Raw genomic sequence first — 21,593 nt, 5'->3', positions numbered from 1 at the left:
GTTGGTGCTAATATTTTGAGAATCAAAATTCTTACGAAGTACGCTCAGAAATTGGTAGAGAAAGTGGAAAAATGTCTACTGTACCTCTTGGCGAAATATAATTCAAAGCAGGCGGATAATAAATCGCGAGAGAACGATGTGCATGTCAATCTTAACCTGAATTTTACTTGTGGAGAAGAGAATATTTTAAAATAGTTTAAGCTTGTTACGAAGAGTTGCAACTAACTGTAATGAAGGATAATATATTCATCCTTAATTCGATAATGATAGTAAGTACGTTCAATAATGGGACGTCTTCTTCTCTTTACATCCATATCATCACGCAAAAAATTAAGTTCACTACAAAATTCTTGTTATGTGGTTTTCAATATTACGATAATCTCTATATACAGAATTATTTGTTATTATATTTTACAGAATATTGTTGTTAGTTAATTTGAAGCTACTTTCACACCTTTCTTTAATGTCTCTTTTTTTATATTTTGTTTCTGTTTTTAATAAGAGTATGTTTCCTTCCCCTTGTTTATATTTTATAAATTACTTTGTCAGTCTTGAACATTTTAATTGGGCTTTGTCTGTTATGTTCAATATTAAATAAATAAATAGAAAATAAATAAATAAATAAATAAATAAATAAACAAACAAATTATATAAATAAAATAAATAAATAAATAAATAAATAAATAAATAAACAAAAAGTAAATAAATAAATAATTATATAAATATATATATATATAAATACATAAATAAATATGTAAATATATAAATAAATAAATATCTGAGCAAATTAATGAATTAATAAACGAATAGATAAACAAATAAATAAATATCTGAGTTAATTAATGAATGAATAAATAAATATATATATAAGTAAATAAATAAATAAGTAGATAAATAAATAAGTAAATAATAAATAAATAGATAAATAAGTAAGTAATAAATAAATAAGTATATAAATAAATATATAAGTGAATAAATAAATAAGTAAATAAATAAATATATAAGTGAATAAATAAATAAGTAAATAAATAAATATGTAAATAAATAAATACATAAATAAATATATAGATAAATGAATAAATAAATAAATATTTGAGTAAATTAATAAATTAATAAAGGAATAAGGAAACAAATAAATAAATATCTGAGTTAATTAATGAATAAATAAATAAATAAATAAATAGGGCCTATATAAGTAAATAAATAAATAAATAAACAAATAAACTAAATAAATAAATAACTACGTAAGAAAATAAATTAATAAACAAGTAAACAAAGATAAATAAATATATAAATAAGTAAATAAATAAATAATTACATAAACAAACCAGATGACAAAAAGCAAATAATTAAATAAATAAATAAATAAACTACTTCACTTCAATGTTAATTGTAAAAAGCCAGTTTCTGTCATTGCTAAGGAAATGCACGATATCCTAATATAAATACAAATGTCATAGTTCCCTGAAAGAATTTTGATGAATTCCGGAATTTAAGGTGTATTTGTATAGGCCAATGTTAAATGAAAATGAGAAGAATTTCTGGTTACGAAAGAAATTAAATATCGCTATTACATATTTTAAATAATTATATCAAATATAATCAAGTCTCTGATGTCACATAGCTAAGAATATAATAATTTCTGCAGTAGAATCAATTTTTATATCTGTAAAATTCTGAACATTTTAAGGCAGACTAAGGTAATGCTGAATTTCAAGACGAAATGCGGAAAAATTGAGGCCTCTGAAATTAGCTTGAAGCAGCAAATGGTTTTACGAAATAGTCCTAGAAACGATAATTACACACATTTACGACAAAATGATTAAAAACGTGTATAATACGTTGCAAAAACAGTAAACAGACTACATTAATAGAAGTGTGAAGCACAAATCTTAAACACTAACATAAAAATTTGGAAAATTAAGTACTGCTAGGAGTAGGCAACGTTAGATGAACATGTCTAGGTAATGAAACGTTTAGATTAGTGCTAGAAGCTATTTCAACAAAACACTTTAACTCTCATCGTAATAGCTATTTACATTATGAGTAACTTAACGTTTCATATTATGATACAAGCTTGATAACCAGTCGAGCAATGTAATATGAAGTTACGACAGTTATATGGTACAACGTTTTATTCACTTTGGTAAAGAAATTATTTTTTAATAAAAGTATTTATAATTTTTATTACTTTTCAACATGTCTTTTGTGGAAAGGCGATTATATTATTATTAGTTTCTTCATTGTGAGAGCCGATTCGTTTATGTTTTGTTAGTTTTGAACACGATAGGTTTTTGTTTGTAACAAAAGAACATCAGTACTAGGAGAAATAAACAAACATTGTTAAAATCAGTTCCAACAAGAATTCATAGATTGAAAATGCTGTAGATTCTGCAATTGAATGTATAGCACGATCGAAATAACGCGTAAAATATGAAGTGGAATGTATAAAATTTTAAGACTGGTGTTCCAAGAAAAATGTAGAAAGTCTGTCGAACATATTGTTGTTAATGTTTGTAATAAATGAAATCAATGCTATTTTATTTAATTTAATATGTGGTTCATATTCCACACTACTAGTTAGGTAACTACACTAATAGCAATATCATAATTTTGAGTAATGTAAAACGTGTAATGTGAAAGCATACATCTTCTACGTAACACGGATTTCAGTCCTTGATGCTTCTTCATGCTGCACAGAGTAAGTACACGGAAACATGTTCACGAAAAAAAATGTTTATATGTAGATAATGGTGACGAATATATTACCCATAACATGATGTAAGTTAGTAAAGATCACAGTTCCACAGTTATAATGTAACTCAAATACAATACAGTGTAACATAATCTTTAAAATAAGACACTGCTCGCAATGCAAATACTGTACCTCTCCGTAGAAGCCCCCATAATTGTCAGTAGTTTCAACTTCTTTTCTAGCACCATCGCACTGTAAGTTTATCGTGCACGGTCTTTGAGAAAGCAAGCAGTCTAATGCCAACATAAATGTTTAACTCGCGACATCAGCTCGAACACTCAGAGCGGTACTAGCTTCGACTCTTACTGCTTGTGTACACGACGTAAAGGAATGGACTGGAACAGCTCTACGACCAGTACGTGCGTCACCTGACAGAACAGGAATGACTCACCAGGAAACAGACCGCCTTTACATTTAAACATACATAATACATAGAGAAATAGTTGTATCTCCGTTTAAATCAATGACCCTTACTGGATGTTCTTGTACAAATAGATACTTTAAGTTGTAGATTTTATTTTTGCTAATTGTGCTTCATTTCCATATATGCAATTTGAAACGTTGTCTTGAAAGCATGACAGGTTTTCCATTATCCTTTTTTTTTTTTCTTAATTGGTAAAAATGCTATTCTTTTATCATGTCATCATTAACAGGCCTACTTGTATGTGCATCCTTTTCTTCAGCTACTATTTACAACACATAAACAAGTCAAATTGTTTACTGCGTAGCCTATCTGCTGAGAAGTTAAATTTTCATTTTTTTTCTTTCAACGTAAGAGACAATTCTTTTAGTCTAACACAGAAAGGTATGTGGCTTCGGGAAATTATAAAATGCATTGTGTAAGGAGATATATTTCATTAAATCTGAAGTAATAAATAGTTATTACCTGGTTTTGTGTTGTAATGCCACTCAGCAACAGTTTTCTCTATAAGAAGATTAATATTTATAAATAATGTAAGATATCAATAATTTATAATAACATTAAGAACGAGGTGATCATAAGTGTAGACAAGCTGGAAATAAGAAGAAATGAGTAGCAGAAATGGAGTATGAGTTGAGGACGATCAAAGGAAGACGAGATGAGCAGAAAGAGAAGATGATGAGGAAAGGAAAGGAAAATGAAGACATGAGGAAGAGAAGCTTGAAAAAAGAAGAGATAAAGAATATATAAAAGGAAAAAGGGGAAAGAATATGAGAAGGAAAAAACAAAAAAAGGAAAAGAAAGGTATGAGATAAAAAGAGAGAAAGGACAAAGAAAGCAGATAAGAGTAAAAGAGAAAAGGTAATAGGAGACAATAAAAGATCAGAAGGAGATACAAAAGTGAAAGGGATAAGGAAAAGGAAAATAAGAGAAAAGGGGGAAAGAAGGAAAACGAAGACATAAGAAACTGAGAGAGAAACAGAGAAGGAAAAGAGAAGATGAGAAAGATTAACAGATAGAAGGTGAAGAAGCGTAGGGCTGAAGGAAAAGGGAAAGAAACAGATGATGAAAAAAATAAAATGAGAAGGAAAAGAATGAAAACAAGAAGAGAATATGAAAAGGAAAAAGGGGAAGAGAATATGAAAAAGAAAAGGAGGGAAAATGGAAGAGTTGAGGAAATAAAGATGAAAAGTGAAGGAGATAACGAGGAAAAGGAGAGAAAAAGAATATAAACGAAAGAAGGAAAAGAATAAAAATGAAGAAAAGATAAGGGACAAAACATAAAAAGAAGTGAAAACGATCATAATGGAAAAGGTAGACAAGGAGATGAGAAGGATAAGAAACGTAAAGAAGAAGATGAGGGAAGAAAAAGAGGAGGAAATGAGGTAGAAAATGGGAAAGGTAACTGAAGAAGCTGAGGATAATGAAGTAAAACAAAGAGAAGGAGATAGGAAAGAGAACGACACGGAAACATATGACGAAGGAAAGAGTGGAAAAAGAAAAGAAGAAGGTTAGAAGGTAAAATAGAATATGGGAATGAAACGAAGGCTAAGGGAGGAGAAAAAGGCGAGGAAAGAATAGAGGAAATGAAGTGAAGAAACTCAGAAAGAGCGATAAAAATTAAGAAACGATGCCGAGGAAGGGGAAAATAATACATTAAGAGCAAATTTGAGAAACAGAAGAAAATATATAAATTAGGTGCTGGGGAAGAAAAGCGAAAATTAAGGAAAGAATCTGAATAAGCTAAGGGAGAAACTAAAATACGAAGATGAACGAGAAAGATGAAGGAAATAATAAAGGAGAGAGCTGAGAATATGAAGAGAAAAATAAGATAACTAGCTGCAGAAAACTAGGAATAAAAGTAACAGAAAAAATTGAGAAAAGAGGGAAAATTAATAGGAAAATGTAAAAAAAAAACCTTAAGAAAAGAAGGTCAATACAAGATGGAAAAAATTAAGAAAAGAAATTGAGAAAAATGGTTGCATTAGGAAAAAAGATGACTAAAAGGAAGAAAAAAAATAAGATAATAGTGTGAGGAAAGAAAATAAAGCATTAAGAGGAGAAAATGAGGAACAAATGAAAATAATGAGAGGAAGTTGAAATAAAATAGAGAAAATTAACAGAATGAGGTAAGGAACAATTTTATAAAACAGTTATATTACCGGTTGTTCTGTATGGTTATGAAGCTTGAACTCTCACATTGAGAGAGGGTGTTCAGAATAAGGTGCTTAGAAAAATATTTGGGAGTAAGAGAGATGAAGTTACAGGAGAATGGAGAAAGTTACACAACGCAGAACTGCACGCGTTGTATTCTTCACCTGACATAATATTAGGAACATTAAATCCAGACGTTTGAGATGGACAGGGTATGAGGAACGTATGGATGAATCCAGAAGTGCATACAGAGTGCTAGTTGGCAGACCTGAGGGAAAAGACCTTTGGGGAGGCCGAGACGTAGGTGGGAGGAAAATAATGTTTCCACAGTTATGATATATCAATAAAGAAGAGCGTGATTCCAAAACTCGCTCAATCCATTTGGCTATTTTTATGATTTATGCATATATACAGTATATATATATATATATATATATATATATATATATATATATATATATATATATATGCATAAATCATATATGTTTGAGTCCTCTATCATTATTTTTATTTTAAGCATATGTTCTTCCAAAACAACGCCAGTTCTTGTCTAGAAGTTTGTGTTATTGTGTATGTCACTTGAAAACTCGCTCAGTCCGTAGACCGGTGGATAAAAAACTAGCCCAGTCCTTTCATAAAAATGGACAGAACGCGCTTTGGTATCACACTCTTCAATTAAGCTTCGAAGTCTGTTAGTCATTTCCCGCCCCGCCATTCCTCTTCTTTTTTCCTTCTGTTCTTCGTGAATTTTAGCCTTTCCTCTTCGTTTATATCTCATTTTACTCTCTCTATTTTTCTTTCCTATATTTTCTTCGTTTCCCTTCTATTACCTCATGTTCTACTTTTTCTTTTCTCCTCTTTTTCTCGTCATTATAAACTTCTCTCTTAACTTCTTTCTCATGTTTTTCTCTCCCAAATTTCTTATTTTGTTGACATCTTTCCAGTGTCTTCTTTTTTTTTGGTTCCTCGTCGTCTCTCTTTTTCCCTCATCTTTTTGGCTGCCTACTTTCTTATTTTCCTCACCTTCTTGTATCGTCTTTCTCATCTTATCCTCTTCTACGTTCCTTTTTTTCCTCATCCTTTGTTTTGTCCCATCTCTTATTTCTCATCTTTTTTTTTCTTTCGTAATTTTCATCTTCCTCTTTTAATCTGCTTCTATTTTCTTCCATTTCCTCATCTTCTCTTTTTCTATTTATGATATGATATGATATATTTCGTCGCAGCACTTCTTTACATGTAATGGCGTACCTCACATTTCTGTATTCGGTGCCACCATTAACATATTATTACAATAACACATTATTTGCAGTACACGTCTACACACATACTCCCAATTACGCTATGTACCTTTTTTGTTACTTGGTCAATCTCCCCTTCAGTATTTCCCTACATTTCATTTGCTATTCTCTATTCGTTCATTAATCCTAATATATCTAATATTCTATACTACTTTCACACCCCTTTATCCTCTAACTGCTATTCACTAAAATCTCAATTTCAATTTATCTCTATAAATTATCATATTGAATTATTTGTCCTATTTGTTCTTTGACCGTTTCTCCTATGTTTCTCTTATATTCATTTACTGTTCCAACGTTCAAATGTTAGTATTAATTTTATGCTGTCACTTGTTCACTTCTCTTAACCCTTTCTCACTAATTTCTCTCATTCCTATTTGCGCTCACTTTCACTTTCTCAATATTCTTCTTACACATAATCCATTATCATTACTCTCACTTCCTATAAATAGCCTACTTATATTTTATTCTACACGTCTGCTTATACCCTTTCTCCCTCCCCTATACTTCTCGATCCTTTTTCTATTTATTATCTCAATCCTTTCTTAGGGTGCCTATTTATTCTTCCTTTGGTCCTCTTCATCGTCACTATATTTTCCTGCTCCTCATCTCATCCTTTTCTCCATCTCTGCCCCATATATCCAGTCCTTATGACCACCTTTTCAAAAAAAAAATTATATACGGTAGCATTAAAGTAACTTCAAATTTGAAATCGGGACCCTACAGGACATGCCTCATTGAAACCGGACGAACTATGTGTTCAAGTTTGCTTACAACATGTTCTTGAATCCCAACATGTGGTCCGTTTATCGATAATCGATTTTTGCCCTTGTTCGTTTTAGTATGCAGGAGATGCTGTCGATGGCTTCCCGAATTCTTCCTTCTTACGCCTACGAGTAGAGCACTAGATGTGCTGAATAAACAATGCATTTCACATGGCTCTACAGGAATAAATCAGCCTCAGCGATAACAAGGAACCAAGTAACTACGCCATGCGTTCTAATGTAGGCTATTACAGGAGCTGTCCCACAATTAGCATCTATTCCAACATACTTTGCGTTTTCTGTATATTATAGGTCTGTGTGTTCATAGCCACTGTCACAGTTCTGCTGGAAGGAGTTGGTTTTCTGGTCCGAAGCTCTACTCCGGCTTGGATTCGAATCCCTTATGGCAGCCGTGGCGAAAATGTGATCGTGCGCCGAGCCACTGTGTAACCTGCAACGTGCATAGCACCTATGGAGGGAGGCGGACACCTGATGGGGAAGTGAAGCAACTGTCTGACTTATTAACGTACTTAAATACAATTTTATACAGTACAAGGCTACAAACTAACGTTTAGTACGTGTAACGATTTTTATTGGGTTATTTTACGACGCTGTATCAACATCTAGGTTATTTAGCGTCTGAATGAAATGAAGGTGATAATGCCGGTGAAATGAGTTCGGGGTCCAGCACCGAAAGTTACCCAGCATTTGCTCGTATTGGGTTGAGGGAAAACCCCGGAAAAAACCTCAACCAGGTAACTTGCCCCGACCGGGATTCGAACCCGGGCCACCTGGTTTCGCGGCCAGACGCGCTGACCGTTACTCCACAGGTGTGGACACGTGTAACGAAGAGAGAAATGAACAATGAAACATAGCACACAATATCACAACCTAAAATTAACTGTCTTCAGAATGTCTATGCGAAAAAGTTTCAAAATCAGGAATGATGTCACTTACCGCCAGTCGTAGTTGATCACGAAGGTATTTGTCTGTCAGTCGTGATCTAAATTTGGTTTTTACTATTTTCATTGAAAATAATTTTCTACAAACGTAAGTTGTAGCGAACATGGCTTCAAAAGAGAAAGCGAAAGAACGAAGCTTCGGATATTTATTCTTTGGCAAAGATTTGAAAAGTTCAATATTTGTCAAGTCCTTACATCTAGCTTTCATTGTAACATTACAGTGTAAATCTGTGAGTTTAAGTTGAAGAGCTAACCGCATTATTCGTACATCTGCTGAAGAAGGATCGACGTACAGAGATAATAATAATAATAATAATAATAATAATAATAATAATAATAATAATACTTAACCTTTTAATGTTTCATGAGTAACATGTAGTATAATACCGTTTTATGTTATACAACCGTTTTTCTCGTAATACTTGTAAACAAATCATACATTTAATATTTTCATGATATTGGCAGCAAAAAAATGCGTCCTCCCATCCTACTTGAAACTTTCGTTTTTGTAGAGGTACATGGTTTCGAGAGAGACATTGTAACGATATGCCACTCGAAAATCAGAGACAAATACAAATGGAACTGAATTTGACTCCAGTGAGTGAGAGGGTGGGAGTTGTGGGAGATAGAAAGCAAGAGAAATTCACAGTTATCATTGTGCGCCACAAAGTGCTCGTGAGTCACATTTTCGCCACGGCTGCCTTATGGCGTGGTTTGGTTTTTTCCAGGTTTTCGCAAGCTATAAAACGAATGGCAGGCGACCCATAGAAAATTCTCAGTCTCGTCTTAACATAACACCTAGCTAAACACGAAACGTACGAGAGCAAGAGGTCTGATCACTGCGAGGACGCAGCATTTACTATGCATAGACTTTCCGTTGCCGCCGGTCTAGTCCTGGCTGACTCACTCTGTATTACTGAATAGTTATATACTTATACATTAGTGACACGTGAAATAATAATGTCCTTGCATTAGACTAGGCACGCCAGAAATCAGACACTGAATGTGCAGTTATGTGCGCGGATCGCCGGTCTGTGCGGACTGCATCATTCAAGCGTTGCTCTTACCAGTTCTTAGCTGGAGGGGTGTACAATAATCTATTCTGCGCTTCTAGGGTTGGATTAAATAGACATTTGGACATTATAAACACACTTAGCAGAAGGAAAAGAAAAGACAGTTACTAACAGTGTCTATATTTGATAATTGTAATGCAAGAAACATTTGGCTTACTCAGTTATACTTCACAAAGCAGTGGTTTGTAAAGCATCATTTAATAACATGATTTTTATATAGTATTTGAAGAAAAAAAAATATTGTAGTAATTTCGAAACAACAAAAAACAAACATAGTATTTGAAGAGTCCACTGCAAGAATGATGGATGTCACTTTCTTGTCGAAAATGAACCAAGACTGTCAATGCATATCTTAAGACATGTAGAATGTACGTAGAGAGTTATATGGCATTAACACTGATAGTCATTGTCCAGTAATGATCAGAAAATCACAGTTAAGCTTTGAGCGCTAAGCATTTCAAACTTTCAATTGCTTCTCCTGCAAAATGTATTACAAATGACATCCATCATTCTTGCAGTGGACTCTTCATTTCATTTTACGTAGCAGGTACTAATTACTTTAAAGTAATAAACCTACTCTTTCATTGTTCGTCGAGTATTGTTATTTATTGGAACCATTATTACACAAATGTTGAAGAAAATATTATACTTCCAATTAATTACATTCAGTAGGACATTGTGAAGTTTTTACACAGAAATCATTTCCTTGCTGTATGTCAATATAAATTAACATCAATATTAATAAATAGCACAAATTAAGCTTAGAAATTAAATTTATATATATATATATATATATATATATATATATATATATATAATTTATTTGGAAAACTTTGAGACAAGTTAGGAGCGTTACTGAAAGAAATTAAAAGTGTAGTTCACAAGCCGGGAAGTGACGACATTCTCTTTATGTCAGGTTTAAAGATTTATTAATGTAAGTATATTAACATAATATAGTGACGTGAGATGGAAAATTTGCCATTATATATTTTTCCAGAAATTTTTTTTCCGCCTTGCAAATAGTTGCTTTTCTTCGCTCCTCACAATCTCAAGAGTCTTACATGTATTCCTCAGTATATTCTCATCACTTACCAACTTATGAAATGGAAGTCGTAAGTCGTCTAACTTTTGATGGCTGTGTTAGTACAGACTCCATAACAACGCCATTGTCAAGTTTGTTTTGCCATCAGAGTACTGATTAAGAAATAAGCGCTGGCGAATATCATATTTTCATAACTTTACTAATCTGATCTAAACTGTCACAAGACTATTACCTCGACATGGACTGATGAAAGCCTTTCATTTTAAAATAATTATTGTTGGGTGAGGAAAATATTATAACAATTATGTTATATGATTCTTGATTTCTTTTCTTTGTTATATCTGTGAACTCTTCACTTTATTTTTCATAACGCATTCACAGTCACAGCTCAATAAGCACCCTTACTGATCTGTGTTACTGAAACAAAAGCTGATCTGATACTGCAGGTACTGTATAGCCCTGACGCGCTCCCCTCCAACCTGATTCACTCCCTCCAGGTAGGGGAATAGGAACTGCACATCGCACACAGACATCTGCACAATGTGCAGGGTTTTGACATGCCTGCATTAGACTATTCATGTCACGATTTATTTGTAATATCCGAACAAAACTAAAATTATACATATTTTTACATTTTAATCATGTGATCAAATGACAACATCTTACAAATTCCGTTTTTCAGACTAATAGACTTTGAAAGCCCAAGAAGGTCTTCATCATCGTATCCTCTGATGTTAGCAACAACCATTTTGTCACTCACGTTTTATTACTTATTTAAAGCGACTGCCATTCCAACCAGTTAATTTAGTGGTCATATTTGTCTGGTAAGCTCATTAAATGCACTGATTAATACAAAGCTTGTCAAAATCGCGTAATGGGCGTGAAGTGCATTATAATGTTTGCTATGAAACTGTGACCTCAAATTGTGAAATAAATGACACTAATCCTATGCAGCTTGAAGTGGGTTGTTTGTAAATTTTATCTGTATAGAATTACATGTCCAATATTCAGCTTCATCTCTTTTATATTAGCCTATATGTGTATTTGTTAGTGCTAAATACAGCGCTAATATGAAATAAGTCCAATATGGTTATTTAATTAAAAGTTAACAACGTTCCTGCACTTTTTGATGGTCCCTTTCCGGAGTTACAGAGTTGAAATACAGGGTTTCCGAGAATGAATAGTGGGGTTTTTACGAATTCACTGTGAAACATGTATTATGTGAAATGGATTTTAAGTGCTCGTAATTAGTTCATTAACTCAAACAGTTTGCCTTCAAGTCATTGCTGCATTGAAAGTTATACAACAGTCATGTGTTCAGAGTCCTCAGAAGTCCGTTCCACGTCATAGTCTACAGTTAGGCATTCCTATGTCAACAGTGCACGATATCATGTAGAAGAGACTGAAATTATTATTATCTTGTATAAAATTAAAATTGGTAGACTATGTGTAAAATACTGTCCTTCAGCTATATAAAAAATACTTTTAGGATTTAAAAAATTATATAAGTTTTTATTTTCAAAATTCAAAATGTTGGCAGTACACTTTGCAGTGATGAAGCGTTTCACTCATAACTAAAAAACTAAACTTTTTCATGTTCTCTCTTTTATTTTATTACTAAAACTCATGTTTACAATATCATGCTCTTTCAACTACATTCCTTAATAAATAATATTTTTTTATTTCGTGTTAGAAGAAAATACTGGTATTTGACCATTTTAAAGGAATTTATTTTTTATCAGACAATTTATCAAAGGTAGAGAAATGATCTTGCATTACATTGTAGATATGACATGCATGAATAAACACGAAAAATTTCATCACAGAATGTTGGATAGTTTTTTAGTTATGTGGGAAAAGCTTCATCACTGCACAGTGAACCGAATTTAAAGAAAAAAAAATCGGAAAAATATATTTTTCACATAGCAGAAGGACAATGTTTTACACATACTAATTTTCATTATTGTACAAGATACAGTAATGGAGGAAAAAAATGTTGAATATTTCCAAAATTTTACTGCTGTAAGCTGTACCTAACCCCTTAATCCTATCACATGTGTGAGTGAATGGTGTGTAATGTCTTAAAAATGTTTGTGTTGTATCGGAGATCGCCCTGGCATTTAGCTGATCCCTCATCCGGGGGGCCCTCCATGTCCTTGTGTGGTCAAAAAAGTATGTATGTGATGAAATAGACTAATTCCTCTCCCGACAGATCGCAGCTCTGTAAGGCTCGTGTATAAATCAACCTAGAAGGAAGAGTAATTATTAATGGTTGTTAGAGGAGAAAAATTTACTCCGGCGCCGGGGATCGAACCTGAGTCCTTGGTTCTACGTACTACGTACCAAGTGGATGAGTGGAAGAGAGGCTGGTTGAGTGGAAGAGAAGGCCTTATGGCCTTAACTCTGCCAGCGAAAATAAAACATTATTGTTATTATCATTATTATTATTATTATTATTATTATTATCATTATTATCATTATTATTATTACCAAGTGCTCTAACCACTAAGCTACGCCGAATTCAACCCACAGCACCGGATCGAATCCCTCTCCTCCTATGTTTTTTCCCTTTATGGCCTGACTCCAAATTCGACATATATGTTGACATATATTAAGTCAATTGCCGTTCTACAAGGAGCGCACTCAACTGAGTAACTTGGTGGCCGAGATTCCACAGTAATATGTACTGTTGGGCGAAGAATCTAACCATTGTTACCATAACAGATATATTCTGTAGAACTAAAAAAATAATCTTTTCCTATAAGGGAGAGATTAAACTGAAAGAAAGAAAGAAAGAAAGAAAGAAAGAAAGAAAGAAAGAAATACAGAAAGAAAGAAATAAAGAAAAATAAGAAAGAAAGAAAGAAAGAAAGAAAGAAAGAGATCATGTAAAGCGCATTTTAATTAATCTTTGTTTGCAAACATAAAATGAACTGAACTGTTAAACACTTAACGATTTAGTTCACGCGATATGAAAAATATCGACAATTTCTGTTTAGAGAAGAATATTGGCTTTTCATATGCGACTCCAGTATTCGACAAATATTGTCACTGCTTCCAAAATAATTAATCTAGAATGTAATTAAATTGGGTCTCGAAAAAATATAATAATATTCTGCATGCAGGCTTTTGTGTAATGATTCATTTGTATTCCTGTAAATTACTCTTTATATACGTATATTGGACTGCAGAGCAGAAACAATATGGGACGTACAGTATAAAAAGTTAAAACAAAAAAATATGCAATGCGATGGAAAGCGGAGTGCAATTGTATAAAATTGTATTATTGACAAAAAATACACACCAGGTTTATAACTGAATCCATGGATGAAATTGCAAACTTGTATGTAATTAAATTATTTTATTACGTTTACAGTAATTGTTAGTAATCTATTGGTTAAATTATCAAGATTCTAAATTTTTTTAAGATCATTTTTTAATTTAAATTCAAATATACAGAATAAAGAAATATAATTACAAAACAAACAAAGAGAAATACAAATAATATAATACAAGCAATATAAAAAGAAGATACAGTAGTATTAACAAAATTTGAGACCGAATGAGCAGCGCTCGTGCTCGGTCGCAGTTCAGATATAATATTAAAATAAAAAATAATAATAATATAAATAAATAAGTAAAATAAAATAGGAACTAAAATATAATTACAGCGGCAATGGAATTATATAATATAATATTAACACTAGAGAAGAATAATATCGCACGTGAAAAGTAGGACTAATATATATTTCAAAATTATAGAATACATATATAATATAGGTTGATTAATTCATACACATAGGCTATAAATGTATTTAATCAAATTGAAGATATTAACACGTTTCTAATTTTCTTGTTTTATGTTAGTGGGTTACATGTTAGAAGTTCTGGGTGTAATTTAGTTAAAGCATTGTACAACCGAGGGCCAAAATTTATGCTATGCTTTAGACCAGCAGATGTGAGACATTTAGGTTCTACTAATGTTGAATTAATATTTCGTCTTGTGTCATAATTGTGTGTCTGTAATACAAACTTATTACGATTTTTATGATAAAATTTTAACAGCGTATACTTATAAATTTGTTCATGGAACTATGGTTCTTTGGTTCAAAGCTTACACAGGGAGATGAAATTTTAAATGCTATCAAGTTCTTAAAACGGTTTCCCTCGGACATTGAAGTGGGAAGATATTTATCGTAGGTATATTTCGCGTAAAAGGAACTTGCTCCTCAAAGTAGAAGACGAGGGATAATTTACCTGTCATTTCTCGGCTATTTCAAAATGAAATTCTACATGGGGTTTAATACAGAGCAACTTGTCGCGTTTTCCTCTTATAAACCATACAATTAAATTTACTGTTATCAAAAATATATAACTGAATTCTTTGAGTTTCATCTTAGCTAATAGCATATAGGCTTTCACTTCAAGGACGGAACAAGTGATTGTCGCAGATCAACACATGGTAACAGGAGTGAATAGTAATGAGTTCAGGAACCCACATACTGACGTACGAAGAAGTGTAAAGATGATGGCACAACAAGGAAAAGAAAACAGTAACGTGATCATGCAGCATAAGCGGATTCCTAGTCTACATACGATGGCGGTAAGGTTAGAGCACTCCAGAAGGAATGCTGACAATAACGGAACAAGAAACACGGGCGCTAGAAAAAAGGCGAGGGGTGATAAAAAGAGAAACCAAGAGTCAGGAAGTGATAGGGAAGAAAGTAGTGAAAAGATTAAGGGTGCGAGTGTAAGTGGAAATCTAGGTTGTGAAAGTGAAAGCGTGGGGGGAAAAATAAAAGCGGAATAGAAGAATAAATAAATAGAAAGAAAGACAGAGACAGAAATAAGGCAGAGACGAACAGTAAAGAAAGGTCAGAACCTGAGACAGCTAAGGATATAGCAGAGATATTTTATAGGTTTAAAAAAATGTGGGGATGTGATCAAAAAGTGCAAGTAAAGTGAAACTGGAAAAGATCGAGAAGTATAGGTGAGAGAGAAAGTGTATAAGCAGATGTGTAGAATAAAATATAAGTATTTATAGGAAGAGAGAATAGTGACAATGGATTAGGTGTAAGCAGAATAGTGAGAAAGTGAAAGTGAGCGCAATTAGAAATGGAGTGAAAATAGCGAGAAAGCGTTAAGAGAAGTGAACAAGTGACAGCATAAAATTAGTATTAACATTTGAACGTTGGAACAGTAAATGAATATAAGAGAAAGGAGAAAAGGACAAATAATTCAATATGATGCAAATCTAGTCTTTCAGGTAAGGCTCCCTGTAAAGCAGATTAGAATAATTTCAAGGGAAAAATTGTTCCGGGACCGGGTATCGATCCCGGGAACTCTGGTTGAACGTACCAGCGCTCTTTCCAACTGAGATACCCGGGAACTCCACCCGACACCGTCTAGATTTGCATAATATATACGTCACTGTGTACGTTAACAGAAAACCACAATTCCAAGTTACACAGAGTTTGTGTGCACTCGATGTAGGTCTCTGGCGTTTCGTCAGCCCACGAGAGTTGTGTGGATATAAAGGGAAAAGTTGAGACGGTATCGGGTGGAGTTCCCGGGTAGCTCAGTGGTAGAGCGCTGGTACGTTCAACCAGAGTTCCCGGGATCGATACCCGGCCCCGGAACAATTTTTCCCTTGAAATTATTCAATATGATAATTTATAGAGAAAAATTGAAATTGAGATTTTATTGAATAGTAGTTAGAGGATAAAGGAGGTGTGAAAGGAGTATATAATATTAGATATATTAGGATTAATGAACAAATAGAGAATAGCAAATGAAATGTGGGAGAAATACTGAAGGGGAGATTGACCAAGTAACAAAAGAGGTACCTAGTATAATTAAGAGTATTTGTGCAGACGTGTACTGCAAATAATGTGTTATTGTAATAATATGTTAATGGTGGCACCGGATACAAAAATGTGAGGTACACCATTACATGTAAAGAAGTGCTGTGACGAAATATATCATATATCATATCATATAGGCTTTCATGCAAAGCAACAGATATCAGCGAGAGATTTTCCCCAGCAATCTTCATGAGAGGTGGGGTAAAGGATGGATGCTCTCATGGTGGCGCGTACAAAAATCCCGGAATGGAAGTTTTGGTCGTCTGGTCAATTCGTTGGCTGAGCTCCAAATCAGGAGGATCGCAATCACACAGAAATGAGGAAGGCAGAATAATTCGTTATGTAGGGATAAAAAAACCACTCTTTACAATTAAAGGGAAAATAGGTTATACGTCCAAAATTAAATTTCAATATCTCAACACACACTGGTTTTCGTATTACATGCTAACAAGTACTGCACTTCCATAATATCTTTAGGATGTACATAGAGAGTGAACCGTAAGTACTGTCATTAATTTGAGGGGATTATTCTTAGAGTATTTCAAACAAAAATGTTTCATAAAATTTTGCTCATTTTTGCTTCCTTTCCGAGATAAAAATTGTCTTCGGAATATGTATTAGGCCTATATGTCTTTCTTGTGTTAAATTCTATCGTAAAGAAAGACATATAATACATATTCCGAAGTGATATAGTGTTAAAAGTTGTGTAATCAAGATGTATAAAAATTGTTTTATATGAAACATTTCATTGCTAGTTCTGGGAAAACCATTAATTTAATTCCCAATATGCTCAGTCAATTTAAGAGAGCAGTGTATTATGATAATGAATGATTGAAAGAATGTTACTTTCGTCCTTTAAATTTGCAGAAATTTGATTTGAACAAATGTAACATTGTAAAATTTCGATAAAATTAAATTTGTTCGCAATCTGCACATTTAAAAGACAACGGCTTAATTTTTCTTTCAGTACCTGTACATCCGTCATGATCTAAGACGAATTTAAACTAATATACTAGCAGAATAGATATTCTTATTGCCCTATAGTATCAAAGCCGAAAGTCATTAGTTCAGATGAAATTCCTTTCTCAAAATAATTCGATAAGTTTCCCTAAACCATTTCCGAAAACTCGTTCTGATTAAACCTGTACGTTTGTACAAATGATGGAAGTGACATAATTCTGCAGATTAAAAGAGACAACAGGGTATACTTAAATGAATAGAAAACCTTTATTAATTACGTTTTGTAATTAAAAGCACAGATGATAAGAAAATTGAGTCGGAAGTTTCAGCAGTCTGGCAACATTGCTGGTAACACACTGCTCTTTCTTCTTGTAATACAAACGTACGAGGTCAATGATCTCAGTTCTGTCCGCCTTAGTGAATTATCTCCATCTCCCTTCCAGGCTACAATGTTGCAAGCTTATCGCATCGGACAGTGGCTTCAAATGAGTGGGGAATATACAGATCTGAGCTCTAAAAAATTAGATAAATTCAATATTTTTTTCTCAGCAACTAATGACTCTTTCACCTTGCAATTTAACATGCTCAGTATTTACTGCTTCTACAATATTATAGACTAATTTCAGATTTACTAAAAGTTTTTTCATTATGAGTCATTATCATAACAAAAAAGTGGCCGTCTTTGTGCACTGATGTGCCGTTTTTATGATAATGTCCACAAATAAGAATATTTATGAGCCATTCTTTTTTCTGTTTATTCCTGGTTGTCAGATGAACAATAGGAACTACAATCTTTGAAACGTCTGCAATAGAAGGTTTTCTTTCATTTCTTATGAGACGTTAAATTCTAATGTTTTAAGTAAAAAATAAAATTGTTTAATAAACTATAAATGTTACAGCAATAATTGTACTTTATCTCGTCCACAATTATGAAAGACAGTTGCATGCAAAGTTGTATTGCAATATCTTAAAAACTTACCGAGTCATCACAAAAACGGTTTTGAAAAATATTAGTTACGGGAAATGAGCGTTAAGGGATTAGGTACAGCTTACAACAATAAAATTTTGGAAATATTAAACATATTTTTTTTCCTCCATAACTGTATCTTGTACAAAAACGAAAATTACTATGTGTAAAACACTGTTCTTCTGCTACATGAAAAAGATATTTTTACGATTTAAAAAAATTATTTACATTCTTTTTTTCAAAACTTAGTTTACTGTGCTGTGATGATGCGTTTCCCACATAACTCAAAAACTATCCAACATTCTGTGATGAAACGTTTTGTGTCTATTTATGCATGTCATATCTACAATACGATGCAAGATCACTTCTCTACCTTTGATAGATTGTGTGATAAAAAAATTAATTCATTTTTTTAAATGATTAAATATCAGTATTTTCTATTACACAAAATACAAAAAAAAAAAATAAATAAGGAATATAGTTGAAAGAGCACGATATTGTAAACATGAGTTTCCGCAATAAAATAAAAGCGAGAGAATATGAAAAAGTTCACAATTTTTTTAGTTATAAGGGAAACTCTTCATCACTGCACAAAGGACTGACAACATTTTAAATTTTGAAAAAAAAAAAAAAAAAAAACAATTTTTTTTAAATCGTAAAAATATTTTTCTCATATAGCGGAAGGACACTGTTTTATACATATCAATTTTCAATATTGTACAAGATACAGTAATGGAGGAAAAAATGTTGAATATTTCCAAAAATTTTACTGCTGTAAGCTGTAACTAACCCCTTAAACATAACTTATGTGTGGAGAGCTAAATAAGCGAACACGGACTTATATGGTTTTACTTACCAAAATATTGTGTATAGCCTACCGTAAAAATTCCTTCACTGACATAAAGATAAATGTCCAATCTTCATATTAAAAAATAAATTGAAAAATGACTTTTTTAACCTCAAACTTGTATATCCTCTCTTAAGTTAAATTCACACAAAAACCGTCCATGATATTGAAATACGCCAGAGGGATGAATGATTATTTATTAGATTTTCTATCGATATGAGTCGGCCTCGGTAGGTAGTCGGTATAGCGCTGGCCTTCTGTGATCGAGGTTGCGGGTTCGATCCCGGCCCAGGTCCATGGCATTTAAGTGTGTTTAAATGCGACAGACTCAGTCAGTAGATTTACTGACATGTAAAAGAACTCCTGCGGGACAAAATTCCGGCACACCGGCGACGCTGATATAACCTCTGCAGTTGCGAGCGTCGTTAAATAAACCACAATTTAAATTTTCTATCGATATGGATAATAAACACGATCCTACTCTTAATAGTTACCGAATAAGAGGGTGTTAAACATTTGGGGAAAAAAAAATTTCTGAGAAAACTATTAACTTTCCACCAATATCGCATTGCAATTTTTTTTTACATTCAACGTGAGCAGGCTTCGCGACTTGGGACCCGATACAATAACATTACTGTGCATGTACTATAGGTTGTTGAGTCGCTGCAGGTAGTGAAAGGTAGAGATGTGTTGAGGTAACAACGTTGCTATTTAGAATAGACTACGGTAGTAAGGGGGAACACACACATATGTAGATTCTGAATGTAATAGTAATATACGTTACAAGAGCGGTATGTTGACGTTTTCATGGTCGAGGAAAAGATTGGAAAAGCGAAACGTAGTTGAGCTTTTTTAATTTCCGAGAACATGAAAACAAACATACCGCTCGTGTATCGTACATTATTTTGTGCGAAGATCGTTTATTACATACCTGAAAGACGAATTTCTAATTAGTTGCAATGAAATCTCATCTTGGTTTCTCTTTAATGACGGCAACTGCGGAAAACCGAAATATCTTTCTTCAACATTGTTTATATAAAATGTTTTCTGTGTTTACTATACTCCAGCAGGCCGTGATATACGTCTGTCTTTTTCCCCCCAGTCTATAAATGCGAACTTAAAACAAACGGTAAGGTTATGTAATGATTTATTTTTCATTTTAATATTTTAACAATATTATTTATATAACATACTGCAGTAATAACATCGGCATCTGGAATCTTGTTGATTTTCTCACGGCTTCCTTAATGTTACTTGTATCAGGAATGCAATAAGTTTCGTGGAGTAGTAGACTTTACTTAATTTTTGCAAATATTTAAAAAACAACATTTGACATTGCAATTTAGGTGAAATTGCAGTGGTAAGTTTCCAATTTATAACTACTATGTTAAACGTCTCTAAAAATAATATGTTAAAAGCCTAAAGAAGTAAAATGAATCTCGCGCTTAAGCGGTAAGAAGAGGGAAATTGTTATGTGTGTTACGTTGGGAATACTGAATGTGGTATTTTACACTTACCGCGTATTGGTTCTGTGCGGAAAACAAGCAAATACGCACGATCTCGTACAAATATACATTACACAATGACAATGTCAAAAGAATGTGAAAAAGTATTTATTCTCCTGTCTTTTATAAGCGTTTTTGTTTAATTATACACAGTATCAATGGTGGAAATAAACATGTAGCAATTTTAATTTCTTCATTTATCTTATTGGTCGTCTTTAGGAAGTGCAGCTACAGTACCGAATTGCAATGTACCTACTACAAGATACATTCTCAGTGTCTCAAACGTAAATCGTTTTCGGTTATCTGCCAAAGTTTGTACTGTAGAAAGCTGCGCTCAACTTAGCATGACGTGATAGGAGCAAAACGAAGAAACCTAACATCATTGCAATCTCTAAGAGACAGTCATTTATTCTCGGGTGACTCTATGTTCACTAATTTTCTGTTTATATTACACAATGTTCCATATCCGTTATTTTTACATAAAATTGATTTCCACTTCTGTTTTACACGTTCAGTAACCGGTGTACTTGGTGTCTCATTAATTCTCTGTGTCATTTCCTCAATTAATTTGAGAGCTTCCAGCATCTCTTGCTCTGACTTTTCTAACAGTGTAATAGTTTCAGACACAGTTTGGAAATAGGTTTGTATGAAAACCAAATTATTCATCAGAACCTTCAAATCCAGAGCGCTTTCCTTTGCGTATTTGTTGGCATTCATTCTACAGTACCCCCACCCACTGTACGTTTGCCACTATACTCAGTACGCCGTTATGCGGATTTCCCACTGAACTGCTCTATCGGGTCCGAAATCTCGAAGCCTGAACATGAGGTATTCGTTCTGAAAATCTGCAGAGTTGTTTCTCTTCCACCCTGTATATCTGTATCTACTGATATACGGCGCAAATAAACTGCGGTCATTTTTCAGTAACAACTTCCTTACTACAGTACCTCTGGAGTGTCACTAGTACAACATTTATTTTCC

At 33.0% G+C, this 21,593-nt stretch overlaps 1 protein-coding gene across 3 annotated transcripts in view; it reads right to left on the bottom strand.

The window, feature by feature from the left end:
• Positions 1-21,593, bottom strand: part of LOC138716251 (cyclic GMP-AMP phosphodiesterase SMPDL3A) — a 1,162,941-nt gene that overhangs the window by 849,136 nt on the left and 292,212 nt on the right. Inside the window, exon 1 of one of the 3 annotated variants that reach the window (XM_069849111.1) lies at positions 2,888-3,007. The exons of the other annotated variants lie outside the window; for them this stretch is intronic. The gene's annotated coding sequence lies outside the window, so the exon portion shown is untranslated. Of the gene's footprint in view, positions 1-2,887; positions 3,008-21,593 lie in introns of those variants that run through there. 3 annotated transcript variants of the gene reach the window in all.

The sequence above is a fragment of the Periplaneta americana genome, chromosome 16 (genome assembly GCF_040183065.1).
Source record: "Periplaneta americana isolate PAMFEO1 chromosome 16, P.americana_PAMFEO1_priV1, whole genome shotgun sequence".
NCBI classification, from domain to species: Eukaryota; Metazoa; Arthropoda; class Insecta; order Blattodea; family Blattidae; genus Periplaneta; species Periplaneta americana.
The sequence above is the reverse complement of the archived record's forward strand: the minus strand, read 5'-3'. Positions and strand labels throughout refer to the sequence as shown.